Here is a 15,478-nt window from a genome sequence, read left to right on the forward strand (position 1 = left end):
TATTGTCTAATTTAACTGAACTTGGGGTTTTGGTTCCTGTTCCCAATACATATAAATTCCTGTGCTATTTATTGGGACAAAATTAAATAGGCTGATCCTTCTCTAGCAACAATGAAATTATAATCAATACTTTTTTTTTAAAGCGCAACCTTAAGTCTTCTAAGACTTCACAAACCCATTGCTCTCCAGGCCTCTCAGAAGTAGGGTCATTTTTGAACGATAGTGGTGCTGCTTTTATCCAAGTGTGATGAATCCATGGCTTTACTCCAGCTAACTTGACAGATGAATACGTGGTAAGTAATACCACATGTGGTCCTGTCCACCTTGCAGTCAGCTGATATTCAGGCCCTTGTTCTCTCCAGGTTTAAAGGAGGACTCGGTCTCCAGGTCAGAAAGGATGTAAGGCTACTTCAGTTGGATAGGCAGACCTCTTGAAGGCAAACTTATGAACAGATTAGTATAAGGGTTAGTATAAGGCCCAAAGTTTTAACATAATTGGCAGCTACTAGGTCTTTAGAGCATTTATAGATTCTCCCACCCTGGAAGACACCTGGAATGGCCTACCATACAATATATCAAAGGGGCTTAATTTAAGCCGGCTTCTGGGAGCCACCCTGTTCTGTAGCAGGGTAACTGTCAAGGCCTTATCCCAAGTTAAGTTAGTCTCTTGACATTTTAGCAATGCTCCTTTTTAATGGATGATTCATTTTCTCAGTTTTTCCTATTGATTGTGGTCACCGGAATGAACACAGTTTCCAATTAATTTGCAATGCTTTAGATACCTGTTTGATTATACTGGAGACAAAAGCAGTCCCATTGTCGCTTTGAAGGGTGTTAGGCAATCCAAACCAGGAAATAATTTCCCTACGGAGAACTTTAACCACTTCGGAGGCTTTTTCTTTCTGCGTGGGATAGGCCTCTGCCAATGCTGAAAAAGTATCCAAACACTAGCAGGTGTCTGAAATTTCCTGCAGCTCAAGGCATTTGAGTAACATCTATTTGCCAGTCCTCCGTGGGGCAGGTTCCTTTCTGTTGAGTCCCCATCTGGGGAGGCCTGGCAGCAGTTTTCAGGTTATTTTTAGGTATAAATCGTGCACTTCTGAGTGACTCACTGGATGATCTTTTGTAGGTTAGGCCTCACTATATATATTTGAGTATATTGTAAGGTGGCATCTCTCCCATAGTGGGTACTATTATGAATATGCTGCAGTACAGTGTCGAGTATCTCAGGGATCAAAACAATTCCTCATGCACTACATTTCCAGCCAAGCAAGGTGTGATCAAGAGTGAAACCCCACTCTTTGGCCCTCTCTTTGCCCTTTTCTACAAAGGAGATCTTGGCCCAAAAGAGGGACTGGACACTCTGACATATATAAGAATTTTTGTTTCAGGGTGAGGTCCCCTAGTTGGCACGCCAGAGGTTGTAAGAATAAACAATTTTGTTCTCTTCCAGATATTTCCATGACCAGAATGGATTGAGATGTTTTCTGTGCCACCTTGATGTCTACTAAGAGTATGTTGCAACCCTATCTATCAGAAAGTCAATCAGCTCATTCCCCACAATCAAGTTTACCCAGGGCTCCTATGGGGAAATTGGAATTAGGTGCCTCAAGTCTAAGGGAGCCCCTGGGCCTCCTCATTCATCAGTGTCCCTCTTTTTCTGCCATATGAGAGGCTCCCATCGTTTATTGTTCTTATGTTTTAGCCTAGGGCAATCTGTTTCCCAATGTCCTTCCTCCTTACCGTAAGCACACTGATCCATCCCCAATAGTGGCTTACCTCTCTTCAGGTTACTTCAGGTTACTCTTTAGGTTATTTGCCTCCCAGGAATCCAGTGCCACTGCCAGAAAAGTGGCATTTCTGCTCATATTTATTTTATGAATTTCAGTGCTCCTATATTGGGTGCATATATGCTAATGAGTGTAATTTCCTCTTCCTGTATTGTTTCTTTTCTCATTATATAGTGTCCTTCTTTATCTTTCTTTATGGCCTTGCTTTAATGTCTATTTTGTCTGATATGAGTGTTGCTACCCCCACTTTCCTGTCATTTGTTTGCATGAAATATCTTTTTCTACCCCCTCACTTTTAATCTATCTGTGTCCTTCACCCTAAAGCAGGTCTCGTATAAGCAGCATATTGTAGGCTCTTGTTTTTTGGGTTTTTTTTTTTAATCCAATCTGCCACTCTTTTGATTGGCACATTTAGTCCATTGACCTTTAAAGTAATTTTTGATAGATTTAAAATGGCTATAAATATATATTTTGTTTTCCAGTTAATTTTGTATTTCTTCTTTGTTCCTTTGTTTTCTCTTTTGTGGTTTGATGATTTTCTTTTGTATTATGCTTGCGTTTTCTTTTTTGTTTTTGTGAATCTATTGTATGTTTTTGATTTGTGGTAACCCTGCTTTTCAAGTATGTTAACCCATTACTATAGCTACTTGCTTTAGACTGGTAGTCCTATAGGCTCAATCACATTCTAAAAAGAAACCTACATTTTATTACTCCCCTCCACCACATTTTATGACTTTACTGTCCTCTTTTACATTTTCGTGTTTTCCTTTTGCTGTTCATTGTTGTTATCGTTGCTTTCACAAAAACTTTTTTGATTTTCTTTTTAAATCTGTGTAATGACTTTTTATGTGATTTACTTTCCAATTGTTGTATTTTCTTTCCTATAGATTCCTGCTTCTTTTCTATTTCCTTTAGGATAGGTTTAGTATTGCTCTATTCTTTTAGTTTTTGCTTGCCTGAGAAATTCTCACTTTCTATTCTAAATGATAATATTTATTATTACTCTACCCAGGAAAACTAATGGACATAAAGGGAGAAATTGACAGGAATACAATAAGTAGGAGACTTTAACACCCTACTCACATCAATGGACAGATCTTCCAGACAGAACATCCATAAGGCAACAAAGATCCTAAACTATACAATAGAATAGTTAGACTTAATTGATGTTTTTAAGATATTACATCCAAAAAAATCTGAATACACACTCTTTTCAAGTGCATGTGAAACATTCTCTAGGATTGACCACATGCTAGCACACAAAACAAGCCTCAGCAAATTTAAGGATAGAAATTATTTCAAGCATCTTTTCTGAACACAATGGCATGAAACTAGAAATAAACAACAGAAAGAGAAATGAGGGGGGAAAATGATTACATGGAGACCAAACAACATGCTACTAAAAAACCCAATGGCTCAATGATGAAATCTTAGAGGAAATTAAAAAATACCTTGAGACAAATTACAGTGAAAACACAACCATACAAAATCTATGGGATGCAGCAAAAGTAGTCCTAAGAGGGAAGTTCATAGCAATGCAGTCATTCCTCAAAAAAAAAAACAAGAAAAATCTCAAACAACCTAACCTACCACCTAAAATAATTGGGTTTTGTTACTCTTTTTCTAAAGTCCACAAAAGGAAAGGAATAAAGATCAGAGAGGAAATAAAATAGAAATTAAAAAATAGAAAAAAAAATCCATAAAATTAAGAGCTGTTCTTTGAAAGGGTAAACAAAAATCAACAAATTTCTGGCTAGACTCAACAAGAAGAAAAGATGACCCAAATAAACAAAATAAGAAATGAAAGAGGAGAAATAACCAATACCACAGAAACACCAAAAAAAAAAAAAAAAAAAAAAAAAAGCCATAACAGAATACTATGAACAAGTTGGACAGTCTAAAAGAAATGAAAAAGTTTCTTAGAAATACACAACCCACCAAAACTGAATCAAAAAGAAATAGATAATTTGAACAGATCAATCACTAGAAGTGAAATACAATCTGTAACTGAAAAACAACGACAACAACAAAAACCCAAAAAACTCCCTGTAAACAGAAGTCCAGGACCAGATGGCTTCACTGGGGAATTCTACCATAGAACTTATTCCAATCCTTCTCAAATTCTTTCAAAAGACTAAAGACAGAACACTCCCAGTCATTCTATGAAGACACCATCACCTTGATACCAAAACTAGAAATACCAAAAAAGAAAATTACCAGCCAGTATCTTTGATGAATATAGATGCAAAAACTCTCAACAAAAATATTAGCAAACCAAATCCACCAACACATAAAAATCATATACCACAATCAAGTTGGATTCATCCCAGCATCACAAGCATGGTTCAACATAAATCAATGTGCTACCCCACATCAACAAAAGACAAAAACCACATGATTATCTCAATAGATGCAGAAAAAGCATTTGATAAAATTCAACATCCAGTTTTGATATATATAAAGAAAATTTACCAAAGTGGGTATAGAGGGAACATATCTCAACATAATAAAAGCCATTTATAACAAACCCACAGCCAACATAACACTCAATGGTGGAAAGCTGAAAGCCTTCTTGCTAAAATCTGGAACAAGACAAGGATGCTCACTCTAATCACTTCTATTCAACATAGTATTGGAAGTCCTAGTCACAGTAATCAGACAAGAAATAAAAACATATCCAAATTGGAAGAGAAGACATAAAACTGTCATTATATGCAGATGACATGATATTATATATAGAAAACCCTAAAGATTCCACACAAAAACTACAAGAACTACTATGAATGAATACAGCAAGATAGCACAAGATTAACATACAGAAATCCATTGAACTTCTTTACACTAACAAATATCAGAAAGGGAAAGGAAAAACAAACACAAAATTACAAAAAAAAAAAAATCCCTTTTAAAATCACATCAAAAAATTAAAATACTTAGGAATAAAGCTGACCAAGGAGGTAAAATACTTATATGCTGAGAACTATAAAACAGTAAGGAAAATGAGGATGATTCCAAGAAATGGAAAGATATCCCATGCTCTTGGATTGGAAGAATTAATACTGTTAAAGTGGCCATACTACCCAAAGTAATCTACAGATTTAACGTGATCCCTATGAAATTACCCATGGCATTTTTCACAGAACTAGAATGCTAAAATTTACATGGAACTATAAAAGACCCAGAATTGCTAAAGCAATCCTGAGGAAAAAGAACAAAGCAGGAAGCATAACCCTCTCAGACTTCGGACAATAGCACAAAGCTACAGTAATCAAAGCAGCACTGTACTGGCACAAAAACACACATATGGATCAATGGAACAGAATTAAGAGTTCAGAAATAAACCCATACACATACAATCAACTAATCTTTGACAAAGATGGCAAGAATCTACAATGGAGAAAAGACAATTTCTTCAGCAAGTTATGCTGGGAAAGCTGGACAGCTGCATGTACATCAATGAAGTTAGAACATACCCTTACACCACATACAAAAATAAACTCAAAATGGCTTAAAGACTTAAACATAAGACATGATACCATAAAAATCCTAGAAGAGAACATAGGCAAAACATTATGATTTATGTCATACCAAAGTTTTCTTAGGTCAGTCAGTCTCCAAGTCAATAGAAATAAAAGCAAAAATAAACAAATGGGACCTAATCAAGCTTATAAGCTTTTTCACAGCAAAGGAAACTACAAACAAAATGAAAAGACAACCTATGGACTGGGAGAAAATATTTGCAAATGATGTATTTCCAAAATGTACAAGTAGCTCATACAACTAAACAAGAAAACCCAATCAAAAAATGGGCAGAAGACCTAAAAAGACATTTCACCAAAGAAGACATACAGATGGCCAAGAGGTACATGAAGATATGCTCAACATCACTAATTATTAGAGAAATGCAAATCAAAATTATAATGAGGTATCACCTTACACTGGTCAGAATGGCCATCATTGAAAAATCTACAAATAGTAAATGCTGGAGAGGGTATGGAGAAAAAAAGAACCCTCCTACAATTGTTGGTGGGAATGTAAATTGGTATAGCCACTATAGAGTACAGTATGGAGGTTCTTTAAGAAACTAAAAATAGAGTTGCCATATGATCCTGCTATCCCACTCCTGGGCCTTATTCTGGAGAAAACGATAATTCAAAAAGATACATGCACCCCAGGTTCATTGCTGCACTATTTACAACAGCCAAGACACGGAAGCAACCTAATTCCATTGACAGATAAGTGAATAAAGAACTTGTGATATATATACACAACGGACTATTACTCAGCCATAAAAAACAATTAAATAATGCCATTTGCAGCAAAATGGATGGACCTAGAGATTATCATACTAGGTGACATAACAGAGAAAGACAAATATCATATGATATTGCCTATATGCAGAATCTGAAAAAAAAGATACAAATGAACTTATATACAGAACAGAAATTGACCCACAGACATAGAAAACAAACTCATGGTTATCAAAGTATGTGAACTGGAAGTGAGGGAAGGAATGAGACATAAACCCTAGTGTTTCTGGACAGGAAGAGGCCACTCTCCTTCCCCAAAAGTGGAGGACTTACTGGAAGGCTCAGGTTGCCCTTGACGGGGAGGGATAAATTAGGAGAATGGGACTAACAGATACACACTACTGTATATAATAGATAACTGACAAGGACATACTCTATAGCACAGGGAATTATACTCAGTATTTTGTAATAACCTACAAGGGAAAAGAATCTGAAAAAGAATAGATATAAATAAGTATAACTGAATCACTATTGTACACCTGAAAACACAACATTGTGAATCAACTATACTTCAGTTTTTTAAAGTAACAGAAAAAAAAGAAAAAGCGGAATTTTGCTGTGCATCTTCTTTTTTATGTTGTTGTTCCCTGTTGTTGAACACTTTAAAAGCAACCTCTATCAGTTGAGAAGGGTTCACTCCAAATGCACCATCTAATTTTTGCAACTTTCTCCTGATATCTGAGGCACTTTGCCCAAAAAAAAGGTCAAATTTACCACGCTCATACTTTCAGGGGCCTACAGATCTGCATCAGTATAGCGTCTGTAGGCCTGATAAATCCTTTCCAAAAATTCAGAGGAGAGGCAGAGCAGCAGAACCACCACCCGTCCACTCTTGGTCCATGCAGCCCATGGTACCGGCTGTCCACCCAGTGTCTGCTGCCCTGCTGCCATGGGAGTGCAGGTGGAGACCATCTCCCCCAGGGTCCAGTGCACTTTCCTGAAGCCTGGCCAGACCTGCATGGTGCACTACACAGGGATGCTTGATGATGGAAAGAAACTTGATTCCTCCCGGGACAGAAACAAGCCTTTAATTGTGTGCTGGGCAAATAGGAGGTGGTCCGAGGCTGGGAAGGAGGGGTTTCCCAGATGAGTGTGGGTCACAGAGCCAAGCTATCTTCCCAGACTATGCCTACAGTGCCACTGGGCACCCAGGCATCATTCCACCAAATGCCACTCTCATCTTTGACATGGAGCTTCTAAAACTGGAACGACAGTAATGGCCTCCTTCTTGAGCTCCCCATTCTTGGATGCACCATGGAAGGATCTGGCGCCCCCAGATGCCACAGCGAGTCTGCAAGGAGTGTTTCCCGATGCTCCACTACACTCTGCATAAGCGTCTTCCCTGATGAATGTGTTCTGTCACCCGCTCTGCTCTTCCGCTTTCTCCTATGTGTGGTGACCTGACCTACATGCCATAAACCTCAAGTCACTCATTTCAGTTTGTTTTCGTTTAGGGGTGAAGACTGAGCTTCAGTCTTTCGGATCTGCGTTTCCAGTTAAGTACTAGTCAGGTATTAACAGCACAAGTTATAGGTTAACTTTAGAATAAGGATTGGTGTGTATGTGCCGGATGGGGGTAGTGTGTGTGTGTGCAAGAATCTTTATTTTTTTGGATGAAAGCTTTATCTATTATATATTAAACAGTCTTGCTGCTGCCGCACTGCAGAGCCATAGCATATCTGAAGTGCTTCTGAGGGCCGAATTATTCTCCAAGTTGAGCGATGCCCTTGGGTTTAATTAGAGCCCTACCCAAAACTAAAATGCGAAAGCGGAGAGTCTTTGCCTCCACTGTCCAACCCCCACCCTCCCCTTAAACGCTCTGCCTTTTGAAAGCAGGTGGTTTTCACGGAGACGGTGGACACTACGGGCGTCTGTCCCCAGGCCAGCAGGGACCTCTGAAATCTTCCTCATGACCTGGCTTTTTTTTTTTTTCCATCCTGTGGTTTTTCTAATAGATATTCAGGACTCTTGTCATCTCATGGCTATCCAAGCTCCACTTCCCAAATTTTAAAAACTGTAATTGAAGTTTAATTGAGGGTGCTGTTTGTAGACAATTAACACACATGAAAGCCCAGCTTTCATGGCACATCCTGTTGTTTTAAGAAAATAATGTTGGTTATCACAGCTTCAGTATTTTCTGGCTTTTCATGCTCAGCTCTCCCTGCTGATCTCAGAGTTTCCTGGCTTCAACTTCCCTGCCTCTCACCTTTGCTGTCCTGTGTAGTGATTTGGTGAGAGAAATCGCTGCTTACTCCTCCTCCCCTATTTCCACCCCCCGCACTACATATGTTTCAAGTTTTCTTATTGCAAAAATAAAAAAATGCTTTATACTGGCTTTCGTAAAAATAAAAAATAAATAAAAAGGAATCTTCACTTGGTTTTTGGTGAACTTCTTGAATTTTGTTCAAATGCTTTTGCTTTGGTACCCCTTTTCAAAGCCCTGCCGAGATGCACTTACGGTAGAGCTCATATGAGGGCATTCCTCACTCACTTGGGTCGTAATCTGGCTCAGCTCTGTGTACTGCCAAGTGGGCTTCAGGTGTACCATTTGAGTCTATTATTAGGTGGTGCTGGTACTCTTCTTCCCTGGCTTTCTCAATGACCATTCTCCTTTCATCTCCTGTAAGCATATCCCCCTTTAAGGAGGCATGCAATCTTTCCAGTTAAACAAGTCTGAGGTGGAAAAAGGACTACGGATCTATAGAAATGCAGCTGGTTGCCATCTGCATGAAGGCCTCCTACAGGATATTGGCACAAGGGAAATTGCCCTGCTCCAGAAGTGGCTCCCGGTTCAAACTGAGTGCCTTGTGGGTCTTAGATGGCTGTACCAGACTAGGCCCCTGTGCCCTGGGAACTAACAGGATTTTCTAATTGACCCTCTAAGGCGGCAAAGCCAATCTGACCACTTCCTGATCCTCAGTCGGGAATTGGGGCTGGACAGGAACAGGAGGCAGTGGCAGGGGTGGATACATTGGTATAAGGGCTGAAGCAGCTGGGATGGTCAGCTCGGGCAGAGGTTGGAGCAACATACCCTTGCCCTTGTTCCTTTTCTTTTTGTCCTGGCATGACATTTTCCCTTGGTTTCTTTTACCATAAAGGTGACAACTGTGTGACTTTCGCCCACCCTGATGTAATAGCACAAATCCTGCACAGAGAAGATTTCATCATTCTTCCCCGTTCCTTCATAGAATAGCTATAGAGCCATCCAAACGCCACCATAAAATAGCAATTGATCATCTCTAACCATTAAAGGAATGCCTTTTCCCCCTGTCATTAGCCAACAGGGCTGAATTATGGGATGGGGTTTTTGGTGATTTTAGGAACCAAGTGGAAACTTTCTCTTCTCCCTGAGTATATCCCACCCTCACACAAGAACAGACAGGTTTTTTGTTGTTGTTCCGTTCCTCCAATTGACATCAGTCTGTAAATAGAGAAACAGTACCAAGATAAAATGAAGTGAAAAACCCTAAGAACAAACTGAACACCGTAAGTAAACCCTCAGGTTTGGTCTCGAGGGTCTCACGTATCACAAGAAACATCAACTCAACCCCAAGGCAATGTAACTCCTGGGAGAGCTGTTGGATCCAGACCAACGACACCGGAGACCACCAACGACGTACTTGGCACAGCAAGGGTGACAGTACATGGTGCACAGGGTCCCAAGGTAACGCTGCCGAAACCCCTTGTGGAGATCCTAACGCTACTGTGGCCACACATGGTTACAATAAAACATCTTCCTCTCAGTCATGGGTTCATAGCTGTAATCACATCACTTATCCAAAATGTGCTTCAGAGAACTTGCCTATTTAGGAAGAGTTGAAACAGTCCCCACTTTTTAAAGACAGAAGTACAAGACAAGCAAAACACAAACAGCGCGCACAGATGCTAGCACACAAAGAAACAAACAAATCGGGTAAAAGTCCAAGAACGGTTTTCACTCTCCAACAGGGTATCCCACTCAAATACCAAATAAATTGGCTGATTCCAGAGGAAAAAGCCCCAAACAGAGGAAAATGAGTTTCCGGCCATACAAACCAGAGTGACTTACCCTACCGTATTGAGCCCATCCGCTCTCAGGTGTCGATTCCTTTCTCCAACTGCCAAGCCCTGGGACAGCCAGTTCCACTTGGGGGAGTTTTGAAGGGCAGACCCTCAGGACAAGTGGCCTTACCTGAAAATTCCCCAAGTGGGGCTGGCCGCCCGCCAGCAGCAAGACGTCCGGCTAGCTTTGTCAAAATTTCACTGAGTCCACGCTCGTACTGCTCACGGCACGACACGCCAATAAGTCAAGAGATGAGTTGTTGGGGCGAGGGATCGTGACTTTATTCGGAAAGCCAGCAGACGGAGAACACGGTTGGCTAATATCCCAAAGAACCATCTTCCCTGAGTCAGAACTGAGGCTTCTTTTATACGGAAAGGCGAGGGATTCAAGCCCTGGTTCCGACCAGAACCCAGAACCAGGGCTTTCATGTCTTCCTTCCTGCAGCTGTCCACAGGTGGGCCTGGTCAGGAGCTAAAAAGCTATACAAAGGTATTTTAGCTAAATGCTTATTACCTGGGAGGCAGGGTTCCCAGAGATGGGCCATTATGTATGATTGAAGCTTATAGGCAACATCCCTTTCCTGATTAGCTTGTAATAGAATACAAAAGCTTCTTCCCTATTACAAGTAAATATCTCAAGATGAGAAAAGACCTACTTACTAAGAATGAAGCAAAAGATACAACCAGAATTGTTAATTCCATTACATAAAAATTTAAAACGAATATGCCGAAAGATATTAGCAGAAGAAATACAAGCCAGAAAATTTTAGAACATGAATATTTGACAAAAATTTAATGTCCTGAGTACATATAGGTCTCTTAAAGTTTTGAAAAATCAAGATATTTTCCAAACTTCCATTGGTTCCTGATTAATTCTATACAGAAGTTCACTTCATTCAGATACCTTGATGTACATTACACAAATAATTTAACTTGGAAGAACATCAGGAAATCACAGTGCTCAAAGCTAGGCTTTCTATGGATGTTTTTCAAGAGTTGGGGGAGAGGAGGATTTAATGGGCACTATGTTTAGTTTGCCTTTCCTACACATTTTCCAGACTAATATTAATTAGGACTAGGTTGTATCGAGCCGAAATTTGGAACTTAAATGGCCCATCTGTCTGAGAGTACATATCCCATTTTTTTTCCCTAAAGAGAATCTTGGCTGGGCTCTCGAGTACTCCTTCGGAAACTCCTGATTAGTAGACTCCTAAATTTTCCCAAAAGGTGTCACTTCTACACTTACTCAATGTCCTACTGCGCTACTGCTTTTTCCCTAGATCTCTGGAATAGTAGAACTCCAGGTGTAGGATATCCAGTTTTGAACTTCCAGCTACCTAATGTCTATCAGTTATGGGTTTGTCTTGGGCCAAATATATAAGAGAATACTAAGGATTTGGTTTTTACCACCTCCTCAGATCCTTTAAAATGAACCTCAGAATTAAGTCAGGCAAGCACCCAACAAAGATAGCCTGTGCAATATCTTCCTTCTGGACCCTCAGGATTTGTCTTTGGTTTGAAGCCCTCGGTCAGCATTGCAGGATGCTCTACAAAACCATTACATGAAATTTATCATCGTGTCACTGTAAGAGTGTTGTTGATTACATTACACAATGGCCTCTTTATGTGGACTCTCACGAGTTATTTCATTCTGGCCTTCGCGTTGGATACTCGCACTTCTCCAGAACGGTTCGTTCATTTGCTACTATCTTATGGACACTGTGAGTTGGCTTTTCAAATATGCTGATAAAAAACTAGAGCTAGATTTGTGCTCCATCCCAGAATACAGGGCACTTTGGTCTCCGTTATTTATATTAGCCTCATTTTTGGCCCTTTTTTTCCTGTCATCTACTTTAAATGATGCTGACTATATTTTGCCTTGTCCTGTAAGCCATCTTACATCCTTTTTTGGAACAAGGCAGTGTGGTGGTCATACGTGTCTTCAGACCACACCAGCCAGGATAGCGACAGCAGCATACCCAGAGTAGCTCATAAAATGACCCTCAACCCATTCACAGCTCTCCGTTTAACTCTTCATAAAAACAAGGCTGAGAGTTCTCCTCTTGTTCCCTCTACACTACTTCTTCTTTCTCAGCCAATGCTGTTTCCTTTTTTTTAATTGCCAAAAATTCTAGTGATATCTGTGCTGGTTCCTTTCCTAACTCCCAGTTCTGTTCCCCTTTTGAAGGTTCCTGCTCTGAGGACCAGATGCCAGGCCACAGCCTCAAGATGTTGTACACACTCGCCCTGAGGCAAGGGCAGTGACCTCTTCTGTGGATACCTGCTTCTCACAGCACCATCGTTATGCTACTGCTATAACAGCATCTGGCCCCAGCCAAGGGGCTCCATTTTCAACCATGAATCAGACGCTATCTCCCCACTAGAATGTAGTCTCCCTGTCCCCTTTTTCCTGTATCCCAGAGGATGCTGGAGGATTCAGGAAAATTCCTCTCTTTCTTGTGGCTTTAGTTTTCCTGGCCCTTCAGAAAAATTTGAGACACCGTAACAATCTGATCCAATGTTGAGTGAAAGGAGAGTAAGGTCTGCCCCATGCTCAACCCCTACTCTGCACACAGGGACCTTGAGAGAAACAGCAGTATTATCTTTAGAAGGATGCTAACCCATGAATTCCCAACCTGTAGTCTGTGTCAAAGTGAGGAGTGACCCTTGGCAGAGAAGAGAGGAGTAAGAAGAACATGGCACTTGGAAGAGGTGTTGAGTAGACCACTCAAGATAGGAGGTTACACTACTTCCCTCCTTACTCCCTTCTCCATATTTTTTAAAAGGAGTCAATGTCAAAGAGGCCTCTTCCCTGCAAAGGTCAGAAAGGGCCTCTCTGAGAAGATCATATTTAAGCTTTAGGAAACTCATACGTAACTAAAGAATTCTTTGAGGGAAGGTGTTTTTGTTTTTTGTTTTTCGATGGTTGGACCAATCAGAGAATCAAGTCATAATTATTTTCGGTTTTCAATTTTTTTCTTAATAAAATGCCTATTCATTTCCTTTATCCATATGGAACTAAAAGCTCACCTTTCTCTTAGTAATCTGTAAATCTCGGTAACCTGTCAGTGTTCATTGTATAATAGGATGACAACCCTTTGTCTAATTTTGCAAATACTTTCCCTGGTTGCCATTGGTCTTCTAATTTGACTGATTATAACTTTTCGCATAATAATGTTCAAGCTCAAAATTTATGTCATTTTTATTAATCTCTTTCCCTCAAACCATGATGCATTTGTGATACCTGTGAAAGGAAAGGGGAAAGGATAGAAATTTAGGTGAGAGGCGCTTCAGAGTGCAGAAACCCTGAGAAGTCTCAGGCAGGCTGTGGAGGAGCCCTGGAGCAAGGATCTCCCATTCAGAGGAGTCCTGCATCAGAGGGGAATAGCTTGGCTAATGGGCACCCACCATGCTTGCTGTTGGCTGGGGGCAGCCCAGGGAGATGGAGATCTCAGCCTGAACAATGAGGCAGGTGCAAAGGTGTTGTATCTGCAGAGTGTCCACTGTCACCTTCTTCACGTCGGGTTTTCTTGAAGAGAGATGTGAACAGGACACCTCCACAGCCATCACAGTTCATCATTGGTGTTGGACGCGAATCCACATCCATACATTTTCAGGGCATTTGTCCTATATGATTTCTATGGGTCACTTTTTCTAAAGATGAATTTTCAAAAGAGAGGTGAAGAGGACAAAATACAGTGCTTGCATCTGCAGTTAGCCTTCGGGCCCAAACTCATGCTCACATCTCCCTCCTCCACTGTCAATTCTAAATTCCTTTTGCCCGTAGCCATGCAGCTCTCCGTGGCTTACCTGGAGTTGTGATCCAAACTCTCCTTCTGCAAGGGTCTGAGTTCTTGGTAATCATACTCTTACTAGGCTGGGGCTGATGCTCTTGTTCATTCACAGTTACAGTAGAGCAAGGGAGAACCAAGCGGAACCCAAGTGGATCACCTCAGTTCCACACACGTTCTTTCCCTCCACCCTACCTCCTACTGCTGATCAGGATCCTTCGTCCCTTCCAAAAGGGTGACTCCTCTTCTTACGTGCTGGTTCACACCGGTGCGTGTCTTGAGGGGAGATCTGAGCAGCACACCTCCATGGCCACCACAAAGAATAATGAGGGAAGCAGTTGTACTCAGCAGTAACAAAGAAACCCAGAAAGTTACAACTAAGTTCACGTGCTACATCAAAGGACCAGAAGAAAAAGTTGGGAATAGAGTCTTATATACAGGACAATTCATAATACAGTGAGCACAGAATTTTAAGTAAACAGGGAAAGGAGGAAAAAAAACACAACTTAATTTTAATCTAATCTCTGATACAGAAAGAATAGCTTAAACATATACCCCAAAGATGAAAGCAAAATGCATAAGATTGGGATATTCATTTATAAAAAAGAAGTATTTCTCTTGGTCAAAAGAAATGCCATAAATTAAAAGGCAAATTGAAAAAAAGTATTTTTAAAATGAGTAGACCTGCTTTTAATATTCTTATATAAAAAACTCTTACAATTTTTTTTTTTAAAACAAGATTTTCTCCAACTTATGGCTGTTTGTCGCTTATGTTATGGTACATCACTTCATTCCATTACTTTGGCTACATTACATAAATAGTTTAACTTGGAGGGTACATCAGGAAGCAACACTTCTCAAAGCTGGTCATTCTATGGGAGCTTTTATGAGTTTTCCCTTTTTTATTTTTTTCAACATGCCACAGTGGGCTTCGGGGTACACCTTCCTTAGACATTCTACAGAATAAAAGTATTGAGTCTGTGCTAAAGGGAGCAGAAACTTGTGTCCTCAATGGCCCATCTGTTTGTGATTAAGAGCAAATTCCATGTTTGTTCTTGAGGAGCATCTTGGCCAGATCTTTACTCCCTCCACCGCTCATCCTGGTGTGGCACAATGATGGTTCTTCTGGTTTTCAAGATGCAGAGAAAATGTTTCCCTTAACTCGCTGTCCCCTGCCAGTTACTGTTTAAACTTGCACTCTGAATCCACCAAACAGAATAGCTATAAGCCAGATATTGCCAGAGGGGTTTTACACTTCTGCTAACTGTAATTTTTAGTCTTACTACTTCCATCCTGTTTTATATTATTTTACTACTCTTTATTGTTGTGATTTATTTTTCTCTGTTCTAACATATTGCAGTGGCCCATTTTTTTTTCTTTTCTACAGATTTAAACCTTTGATATCCTGCTTTTACCAGACCAGTGGTTATCTTTAATTCTTTCCTCAGAGTTCTAATTGTATCTGAGTGGGGACATGTAAAAGGAACAGGCATATTATTGGAACAAAAATTAAAATTGCCCACCACTTTCCGCATGAAGCATGTGT

General features: G+C 40.3%; 1 pseudogene; it reads left to right on the plus strand.

Moving 5' to 3' along the window:
* Positions 1–6,989: 6,989 nt before the first annotated feature.
* Positions 6,990–7,317, plus strand: LOC130851877 (peptidyl-prolyl cis-trans isomerase FKBP1A-like; annotated as a pseudogene).
* Positions 7,318–15,478: the final 8,161 nt, after the last annotated feature.

This window comes from Hippopotamus amphibius, chromosome 4 (assembly GCF_030028045.1).
Source record: "Hippopotamus amphibius kiboko isolate mHipAmp2 chromosome 4, mHipAmp2.hap2, whole genome shotgun sequence".
Classification (NCBI taxonomy): domain Eukaryota; kingdom Metazoa; phylum Chordata; class Mammalia; order Artiodactyla; family Hippopotamidae; genus Hippopotamus; species Hippopotamus amphibius.